We start from the raw sequence: 11,329 nt of genomic DNA, 5'->3' as shown, positions 1-11,329 counted from the left end.
ATATGGGACTTCAGGGTATGGTTCAAGACATTTATCCAGTCTCTCTTTACCTAATTACCTGTTTGGCTTAGTGCTAAAGCAAAATCAATTCATATGTAAATAGATGATGGAAGTACTTTGGTCCTGTTGCTAATGGCTGCTGTACATCACATATTCTTTAAATCTGAAAGCAGACCGGGAAATATACTGTTTTATGCAAGATTATTCTGTACATTAGTGCACTTCCAAAGAATATGTGAATGTGAGAGTTTATTCAGAGTAAACCGAGTGTTTTCTCTGCCAGTATGATAAGGTACTGAGAATTTAGCATTATGATTCCATTTCATTACACCATCACATGATGGTGTTTGACTTTCTCTGGAGCAAAGATTTACAACAGAAATATAACAAAATCCAAAGATTTACTGAAATTTGCAGTAGCTGGGTATAAACTTTATTTGTCTGATAACATATTTCTTTAGATAACGAAGTAGTTAAGGATTTTAACTAAATAGTTTGCAACCCACATATATATCTAATCACATACATCTCAAATCATTAAAATTCAGAAGATGAAATCTTACCATTTTCCTCTCGCCACAATCCACTGTTATTACCGTTGCCTATTTAGTATTTATCTGCTCTGAAGATGTATCTTTATACCAACAAACAAAAGTTACAGACTGTGGCATGTTCTGAGAAGTATGATGAAAATGGAAAAAGCTTCCCCTTAGAACATAAAGGAGGGCATGTTAATATTATTCAGTAATTTGAAGGTAATGGTTAGAAGGTGGGTAAGGAAAGACCTAAATGGAACAGAGCATTTCTGATAGCACAGATTCATGCAAGTCATGAGGAAAATATTGACAGAAAGGTGGGAAGAACTGAAGCAGTTACTAATTCTATATCTTGAATCTAAAAGAAGTAATAGCTGATGGGACATTCTCAGAACTATTCAGTCATATTAGTAGACTGGTTCAAATCACAACATGCAGGGGAACAAGCAATGAGCTAGAAAGACAACAGAGAAGAGATGGTCTGGCCAGGAAGCTCCATCTAATACTTCTAATGTGGAAAGGTGCAAGTATGCTAAACAGTGCTATCCAGAGTACTACCCAAAGTTCCCCTTTACTCCCTCTCACTACAAATACTAGTGTTTGGAAAGATGGCTTCCCTGTTTACTGAGGTGTAAATATGTTTTATTTTGTACAAGATTGTATGTGGGATGGGAAGAATGAGATGAGTGCTTCATAGCACTGAAGAGATTTGAAAATAGCAAGATCAGGCAGTATCTGGTTTACATTATTTTGGAAAGTGTATGCACGATAATGTTAATTTTGGGAAGAAGATACAACTGTTGAAATGGGAAATCTATAAAAAAGACAGAAACTTAATATGTTCAATGAATACTCAATATTACATGTACATGGAAAATCTTTTTTCTGAGGCTAAAACGAGAACTACACGTTCTTTTTTTAAGGAATTTGATGTTGTGATTACCAAACTGAAGGTAGACAAAATTCTGACAAACAGTAGGGTTTGTAGTAACTGGAAAGAAAGAATTAGATAGAATTAAACTAAGGAAACCTTCCCTCAGAGGAGGTTTCGGCTAGATATTAGGAAAAAATTCTTAACTGTGAGAATGGCCAGTCTTCCTGGAGACATAGAGCCTGCCTGGAGAATGAAATGGTCTTCCTGGAGAGGTGCTCCATGCCTGACAGTGTTCAGGAGGCATTTGGATGGCGCCTTCAATGACATGCTTTAACTTTTGGTTAAACCTGAAGTGGTCAGGCAGTTGGACTCAATAATCTTTGTTCAGACAGAACAAACAGAACTATTCTAATTCTAATTCTTTCAAACTGAACTATTCTAATTCTAATGGCCCAGATGAAACTGGGAAATACTATTTTTAAAAAATATGATTTCTCTATTTCTCTGATTTATTACTCACAACTATCTTCAAGATTTTGCAAACTCTTTGCAAAAGCAGACAGTACAGTGTGTTGAGAACTACACTGAACTCGTGGATATGCACAAGCACTATCTGTAAAGTACAAAATCAGAGGAGGATCTACAACAGGAGACCATTCTATCCTCTTCCATCCTCCCTAGGCATGAACAATTTGTTCACCTCTTTGGTGCAGCTGATTTGAAGACTGTTATCATTTCTCCCTTCAGTTTTCTTTACTGTAGACTAAACAACCCCAATTCATTCAATCTTTCCACATGGGTCAAATACTAAAGCAGGCGTCATCTGGCTGTGTAGCTTTTAGTTGAAATATTACCTCTATCCTTAAATTGGGGTGGAAGTTACAGATAAGCGCATTTTGTGTCTTTTCTTTTCCTTTTTTTTTTTTTTTTTTACTAAGTGACAAAAGGCTGTTGTAGCAAAAAATTACATTGCCCATTAAAAGAATGTGTTAAAACTGTCTTGTGCTTGTAATATTGTTCACAGGATGTTCTGTATTTTAGTGCTAGCGGACATGCACTATTTAGAAGCTTGTTGTCTTCTGAAGTAATCAAGCCTCTAAAAGAGTAAATGGCTACTGGCTGACAACCTTCAATTTAAGTAATAGTATTTGTAATGAGGTGGTTCATTGCTTCTGAGGGGGTCTTTACCGTTTTAAATGGGTACAGAAGAGAGATATATTAAGCGTATAGCATCTGACAGCTTTTGATTTCTAGTGTTAGTAGCATTGGCAGTAATTCTAGCACTTCCTTTCAGCTCTATGGCATTTTAGTGCACTATGATTTATGGTAGTGATACAGAAATATTTCATATCCAAACTGCTCTACTATATCATGTTATACAGGTAGAAAGAATTCAGGGCATGACATACGTAATAATAATGCTTTATGGTTCTGCAGGCACTTTCATCAATGTTAACTGCTTGACAGCTGCCAGGATAAAACTTGGAGTAAGCACTGTGTTCGCTAAGGCTGCTGTAACTGAGCTTTTATGTTTATTCCCTCGCTCTGAAATAGGTTTTTGATTCTCCGACCTGAATCATTGAAAGCGTGTCATCATTACCAGCCTCAGTCTGGGGCCATATTGTTTCGGAATGCCACTGTATTACTTGTCGTGGGTTTTTAGTGCATCACTGGTAGAGTCATACGTTTAAAGACAAACTTTAATCCGATAAAGACTTAAGAAGTGACAGCACTTCATCTTATGCATTGTCTGTTTTATAATTAAGTTAAAAGCTATGAAGTATCAGGGCCAATGTGGTGGTACATAATTCTAAGAGACCACAGTTTAAAAAAAAAAAAACATCTCAAGGTCCACAAATTATAAGTCACTATATCTGTCCTTCATGAATAATGAAGGAAGAAGTTTATGGGGAGTTTTGTTTGTATTTTTTGGTCTTTTCCTTTATGTAACTTCAGAAAGATGGAGTGTATCATATGTGCTGTCTCTTCTATTAAATCACTTGTAAAATCGCTTAGACTTCCCCTGTCATCTGGTGCACTTATGCAAAATAAATGCGTCCTATGCTCCGGATAAGTGCCTTCCTTTTGGTGAATGTTTTTTAAGCTTTTTAAATTTCATATCCAAGCACAATTTGAAGTGTCACCCTTTCCACTCTAATGGCCAAAGCATTTATTTAGGTGATACCAGCAATGTGTTTTCAAAATATTACAGCTGGAGCCAGAACCATTTTTGCTTTGAGCCCATTTGTTTACAGGATATCAGAGCTATCTGTAATTGCACATCTCACTGCAGTGAGCATTTAGCACATAGTCATTCATTTGAGTTCTGTTTTTCACACAGTCTGCAGTTGCATAAGATTCCTAGGGAAAAAGAAAATAAATGTAGCAGTAAAGCCTAGCTGTAAGGAAGTGTTCAGTCAGATTTCTTTGTTTTCAAGGGAAAAAAAAATAAAAATAAAAATAAAAATGTCTTCATAGCATCTTAAAATTATGTTTTGTCTTTTTGTTTGTTTTGTTTTGTTTGTGTTTTGTTTTGCTTCTTCTTTCACTTATCATTAGTTACAATAAAGATCCCAGTTCTCCAAACACTTTTGCACATCCACTGCGCAGTATGACTCTGGTCTCACTGCCATGGAAGTACTTGCATCTAAAGTTAAGTACACAAGTGTCTGAAAATTGGGTCTTTGTCAATAACTTTAAGTTCCAGTAATCATTATTTCTAGCCTGATAATGCCCAAAGGTGAAAATCAGGATTGTAGCTTGTGCCTCTGAGATTGGGCTTTAAGAGAAATGAGGAGAGAATCCTTCCTTAAAAATCCAAATGGGAGGTTGAAAAAGTTGTAAAACAACATCCCATCGCGTGACTGTTGTGAAGAATTGATCCATATTCACTCTATGTTTGTGAGATTTTTTATTATAATTATTATTATTATTATTTAGATAAAGGTGGAGGCAGGGGAATGGACTCACGTGCTTTGGAATGAGGTAGGATGTGGGTTCCTTAATAGTTTAGGAAGTAAATAGCAACTCAGGTGTATCAGTCAGAAGAGGAATAGCATAATCAGCAGTGAGAAGCCATGCGAATGTGAATGTGGTTAGTGACCACCATCCACATACCAGAGAAGACTGTAGGAGTCAAGGGGAAAATTGGGGCTTGCAACTGTTTAAGGTGGAAGTGGCGATGCCTTGTATAACACTTTTTCCTTTATGAGTAATGAAGGAAATAGTCAGATGTTTAGAGAACTTTTATATGAAAAATGATAATGCTTAGAAAAGACCTGAATATCTAGGAACAAAGGAGAAGGGTCCTTCAAAATGGTTTAAAATTGACAAAAAGATGTATCTGGCTTGTTTAAAGATGAGTGAAGAGTGAGGATAAATAATACTTCTCTCTTCTACTTGCTCTGAAACCTGCTGTGCTGACAGAAGTACAATGTTAGCTTCATTAGTACAGGAAATATGGCTCAGAAGGTACATTGAGAACAGATACGTGTAATTTCAGTGTCTCTAAAGTTCAGCAGTGTTATTACCATGCTACCAGTGGTATCTGATCAAGGACCCCATCTATCTAGCAGGTTTCTAATCAGTAAGATGCAGTGTTACTGTAAAGATGAATTCATTTACTATCTTACAGAGCACGCTAAGAAACCTATCTTCAGCTGCCTACGAGGATTTGAGGGCAGTTCCTCCACTGTGTGTTTCCTTTTAACTTTGAAAGGGATTTCGTACTTATGCCTAAAGAGTTCCCCGCATACCCTGGGCTTAGATATAATCCTGTTTGTTGTGTGCTTCGGGCCATTGTGAAAATACACATTGTGGTAAAGAAAATAATTTTCTATAGCCATAATATTCTTCCTGGAGAGGTTGCCAATCAGAGATCAAATTTCTGAGAAATGCATACCGGGATCCTTTGTCTATATGAAATCGTGTTGTATACATTTTTGTACATTAAATGTGTGCAGTAGCTATAGGAATTCTGCCAGGGTTAAGGACCAGGGAAGGGCCTCTAGTGCTGCTTACAAGATGAGCAGTAAGTGCCCAGCTGCAGGCGAGTGTATGGAGTTGGTGTTTTCCTTAGTGCCTTAAGTGAGAAGAGTCTTACACTTAGTGGTATGTAAACAGCAGCACAGTGATCCTCATTAAGAACAGATACATCACAATATCTAGACAAGTCTGATGGTTTCTCTCATCAGGAAAGAAGTATTCTGACTGGCGTGGTACAAAAACTCTGTGTATATGGGCATTTTAGTGGTGTTAGTTTGCAGGGGGGTTGTGATATGCAAATGAATGCCATTTAAGCTATTCCTCTTTTCCTACCCATTATCTATTCAATGGAGATTGTCCCTATTCTAGGCAATTTATTTTATAAAAATTCTATTCTAGAATGTTTCCAAATTCTATATTTTGTACACAGTAACTTGTTACAGCAGTTACCCTTATCGTAGATAGGGTTTTACGTAGTGCTGGTAACGAAGGGTAATACTAATGTGCTGTTTTTGGGAAGGCAATTCTAGATCACTTAGACATAATTCTGAGTTTTGGTTTTGGACAGCTGCGCTGATGGCAGTGGGACCCTTTATATTTACAAATCAAGTATTCAGAGGTGCTTAAAGGATCTCAGCTTTGAAATCCCATTTTTGAAAGAGGTCCCAAGAGGGCTGACATAATGAAAAGCTGAGGATTTTTAGCACCTTGTTCACTTTTGGGAAGGGAGGTTTCAGGCACTGGGGAACTTTTCAATATTTCTTTTAGACTTTACAGCACTAGGCGACTGGAGGAGAGTAGTATTTTAAAGACTTTTTAAAAGTGTCAACAACTCCCTAAGCCCAAAAGACTATGCAAAGCATTTTAAAACAAGAACTTCCCACAAAATACATTGAATATACATAATGCATGGAAATGCAATTGTCTGGAATGGCAATTTGCTTATAGTGCTGTTACTTCTCAATATTTAATTTATCAGGAAGTGATGCTGATGACATGTTCCACTTGTATTTTTGTTCTCTGTATTTATTGTGAAGCAAGACTGCTAACCTTCAGCAGCCTTAACTGTAGGTATTTGTCCTTCATACATGCCACTAAATGCTTTAGTGATTTTTTTTTTTTTTGGCTTTATCATCCATGCATATGAAGCACTGTAGCATGAAGAATAATTGTGTGACTGCAAGAAAAGGAAATTGGAATAAAGAACTCAAGGATCAGATGTGTTAATATCCTTTTACTGGGAATTGCTTTTAAGAAATATGGTTTCACATTGTGTTTTATATGCTGAAATGCTTTGTGTAATTACAACGCCATTGAAACTTTTGTTATTTTTTTTTTTAGTCTTCAGACTGAGTATACTGTGCTGGATTCCAAATTTTCTCTATGTCTGGAAGCATACCTTAATTACACAGTGTTTTGGATGGCACAGTTCACAAAGTTTTAGTTGACAAAGTAATGGTTTTGGATGGTGAAACAAATTACAGAATCTCATTTATATTATTTAATCCCTTAAATTCCACATAATCATTATTAAAAATATCAAAAACCTTATGCTGATGATTGTTTTCCAGTTCAAAATAGATGTTGGAGCATTCAAATATAATTCCACAAATGCTACCTGGAAGCTGATTTACTCGTGTCCATTTTTATGTATCTTAAAATATGGCCCTGGTTTCTAGCAGAAGCAACAGAGTAGAAAGAGAGCAGATGTTTCTTTGATTGTATCTAGGGATATGTCAGTGGTATTCTTAGAAATAGAGCGATTTTGGCTTGGCAAACTACTGGTGGCATTTTTCTTCTCATTAAAACATCAGATTGATAAAGTCCATGTACTGCTCTGTTCTGAAATGTTCAGGCTTTTTTAAACATTAGCATTCTTATCATTTCATTGGCACTGCAGGCTTCTAGGGAACTCACTTTTTACAGATCTCTTCCTTCACATCTTTCCTTCCATCAACCTGACAAGTGAGAAAAAAGTCACCCCTAAGATTGCCAGTTGTGGCTGCTGCTAAAGGCAGGGGATTACAGCGAATGCTTAAAATTCAGTTCCAGAAAAGCTTTTTCCTTTTTGGGGCTATGCCCTGTCTCTCTCCCCGTTGACAGAAAACCCAGGCACTTTCTTAGATTTAGCAGTGTTTTGTGTCAGAATCCTCTAACTTCAGACAGCAGAGCCAGGGAAGTGACAGCTTTATATGTATCCTTTTGCAGAAGAGCGTAGTAGTGCTGTAAATCCAGAGTTTATTCACAACTGTTGTGCTAATACATTGCTATAAAAGCAGGCTGATATCTCATGTGACGTGCAAACTACTGTTTTCACACTTAAGACACCAAATTTACAGATAAATTTGAACTAGTAAATCTTCTTGAACCTGAAGACAAAATTCGTGCTCGTTTCATAAACACATTTGTTACGTATATTATGTCTAATGCAGCAAATGTTTCCCTTAAGGATAAACAATGTCATCCACAGCCAAGGTGTTGTCTTCCAATGGCATGGTTCACAAGTTATACTGTCATTAGGAAATCAGATTAAAGTCATTTAGAAAAGCAAAATGAGCATTTGAAATGTAAATTAGAGCTTGGATCTTTTTTTTTTTTTTTTTTTTTTTCTGAGTGTTTAGCGTCAGTGTAAACTCTGTTCTTGCAAAGCAGCATTTGCCTCTGTCAAGGCAGGATGCTTGAGCACATGAACGGTGCTTTTGTGAAGCCTTCCAGCAGGGGTGTCCTTGTTGGCTGACCTTCTCTTCTCTCTGTCTTCTGTCTGTGATGCTTCCCTATTAATTGCATTTTCTGTCTGAGTGGGATTTTTACATTTGGTAGCGTAGGATTTGTACATTTGGCAGCCTGTAAGAATTGACTTGGCCAGGCGTGTTTTTCTACTGAGACTAAGAGTGTCTACATGAGGTCTTTCCTGCCAGAAGGTAAGAGTGGTAGAAGAGACATTTCACAGCTACAATCTGATTAAATGAAGCTTATCCGTAGTTGTGTCTGAACCTCTTTCCAGTTCAGAGATAGAGGTGTGATTGGTGTGTCTGTGTTCAGACCTAATGTAGGCCACCTCATGACTGCAGATACTATCACAAGTCGTATTTCAGCCATGGCCCGAAGGAGCAAAATTGTCAAGTGTCCCAGTCCTGATTTCTAGAGGAAAATAACATGACCGTGGCCATCAGGTCAATTCATTAGAAAGTGCTCCTCTGTGAAGGCTGGAGCAGGGAGCAGATCTCCAGCGAGGGGCAGCTAAGAAGACAGACACCAGTTCAGACTGCAGCAAGCTGGCATAAACACAAAGTAGAGGCTTCAGGTTTCCTTCCCTTCCCACTGACTTTACAAGATTTATGAGAGTTTTTAGCTAATCTCCCTGCACGGCGACTTACGTCACTACCTCACTGCTAGACAGAAAACAGTGGCTCAGTGGCAGCCCCCTTCTGTATTTTCCAGTAGTTACTGTTGTGCGAGGAAGTGACAAGTCTTCACTGGAGCTTCTTCCAGCAGCGCAATGACAGCTGCGTCTGTCCCTTCCAGTGGTTGCTGTTGCTACTGCTAATAAGACGTCAGGACGCCTTTTGTCAGGACGCTGACAAAAAATCAAGTGCAACCAGCTCATCCTGCATCACAGCAAGTCAAAGCTGCTCTGAGACTACCTGTTGAGATACTGCTTCCAGCATAAGCAGGCCTGTGTATCACTGTGGGAATTCAGCCTTAGCATCCTGTCTGAAAATGGATAACCAGGCAGTGCCAGTCTGCCTTATCTAACCTTCAGCTTGCCTGGAAACTTTGTCTCTTCCTGCTGGGCAAGGAACTGATAAAGCCAACTGTGAATTTTACTGGGATCTTGAAGAGGTCTCAGCTGTCTCATTTGGAGCTGACTGGCTGAGGCTGTTACGAGTCCCTCAGTCACCGAGCTCATATTCAACTTTGCATCCACTTTTCCAACAAGAGCATCTTCAAAGTCATGAGTTGTCCTAGTGAGTTGAATGAGGTAGAGAGCATTTGTCCTTCCATATACCTGTGCTTTTTAGATCTAGTAATCTTCCTTGTCTCTATCAATCGCGTTGACAAAAAAGTGTATTTTTCAGAGGATCATCCCAGACAATCAAAGCTCCAGAAGCTAAAGTGATGCCTTAGAAAAACCAAACTTCTAACATAAGTGATCACAGCTTCTGTCAGTAATATCATTAATATCATGCAGGTAATGGCTAAAAGATCAAGTAAATGTTCAGGATTATGGATAAGTATCTGAAATTATTTGAATTAATTGCTTGATTCTAAAATTGTCATCCACTAAGAAGTTGAAAATTGTCTGTGTTTTGTTTTCTGTTTAACAAATGCATTTGGAAAGCATCGTATCTCAGAATAATGTAATTGTTTTTTAAGAGGACCCTTGGTTTCCTAAGGAAATGATTTTCAGAGTTGGATTAGGGAGGGAGGAAGATGTCTTTTAGGTGCTCAGTGGCTTTTCAGAGCATGTGATAACAGGCCACTTCTCAGGGAACTGAGGAATGATTGTATACGATTATAGATAGCTGTAGATCATGAGCTGGTTACTGCTTTATTAGGAACATTATCCCTACAAACTCTAAAGGTTAGCAAACCCTAGTTGTCTGCAACTACCAGTCCTGGGCAGGAGAAACAAGTAGAATCTGTGTAAAAGGAAGAGCAGAAGGGGCTTTTCAGACCATCCCAGGCATCTCTGACACAGACCCAGATATTTATTAAAGCTGAGAAGCTGTGGTGGCAGTTCCATTTCTTTCACAAGAATATTGGCTGTTGAAAGGAGGGTTGGGTTTTTTCAGGATGTCTCTTTCAAAATGAACTAGGGATTTTACACACCAGCCTGGAAAGTATTGCAAGAAATCTTGAAAGAAACTCTCTAAAAACAGTAGTACTTGAATTCAACATAAAGGCGTTATTAAAATTTCCTGGTTATAACATGTAGCTGTAGTGGCTACTTCCATTGATTCTGATGGGGATAAGGGTCTGAAGGGGTGGCATAACATCCAGTCTTTAGTCAAATTCTAGTTGAATAAGATATAGCTGAGTTTCTTTGTTTTATGAAGAAACATTCAAAATGTTTCAAGGATGGTTATTCTTTTTATTTTCAAGAAATATTGGTATAAATCAGGTAGGCATTACCTTTTTCATGACTGTAATTGTAGATTGCTTATTTCCATTAATTTCATTTATTTTTAATTCAGTCATTGTTCCTGCACCTTGGTAAAATTATACTTATTTATGTTCAACCACATAGGGAATAGGAATAGCAGTATTGGACTTTGAGAAAAATGCAGAGAAATAAAATGAAGTCACTTTGATTAGATTGGGATATTCTTTGAAGACCAAAGGACATTTATTTTTCACAGAAGGACTGAATTAGATATTTCAGAAGCTGCCAGCTAAGACTCACCTAAAGACTATTAACAGAGCTGTCTTGCTCTTCACTCAGCATGTCAGGAGCAGTAGCCTGCGAGATGAGTACCATACATAAGGAGCTGTCTGAAGAGTTCAGCTGCTTTTAATGACCCCTTTTTCCCTTCCTGAAGGTAAAGTCCAGGGACTGAGAGCCATAATTATTCAGCAAGACAAATGTAGCCAAAAGTTCTCATAGTTTCATCAGTCCAACATGCAACTGTAGCATATCATCAGATACCAGGCTGTGATTACAGCACTACATCCAAATATCATCAAATGAACTTTTCCTACTGAACTTCAGGGGAAGAGGCATTGGATCCAGACCTTTTGTGTTTCTCATAATTACCCATGAAACTTCAAAACAAGATCTCTGCAGTAGATGGAATTGAAAACAAAAGTAAGGAGCCAGAGTAGTCACTCACTTTGGAATCCGTAATGCTAACACTCAACTCCCTTTTCATATTTGGTTCCTGCATGTTATGGTACATTGCTGAGGGTAAGGAAATTAATAATGTTGGTGAGA

This window comes from Anas platyrhynchos, chromosome Z (assembly GCF_047663525.1).
Source record: "Anas platyrhynchos isolate ZD024472 breed Pekin duck chromosome Z, IASCAAS_PekinDuck_T2T, whole genome shotgun sequence".
Taxonomy (NCBI): domain Eukaryota; kingdom Metazoa; phylum Chordata; class Aves; order Anseriformes; family Anatidae; genus Anas; species Anas platyrhynchos.
Note: the sequence above shows the minus strand (reverse complement) of the source record.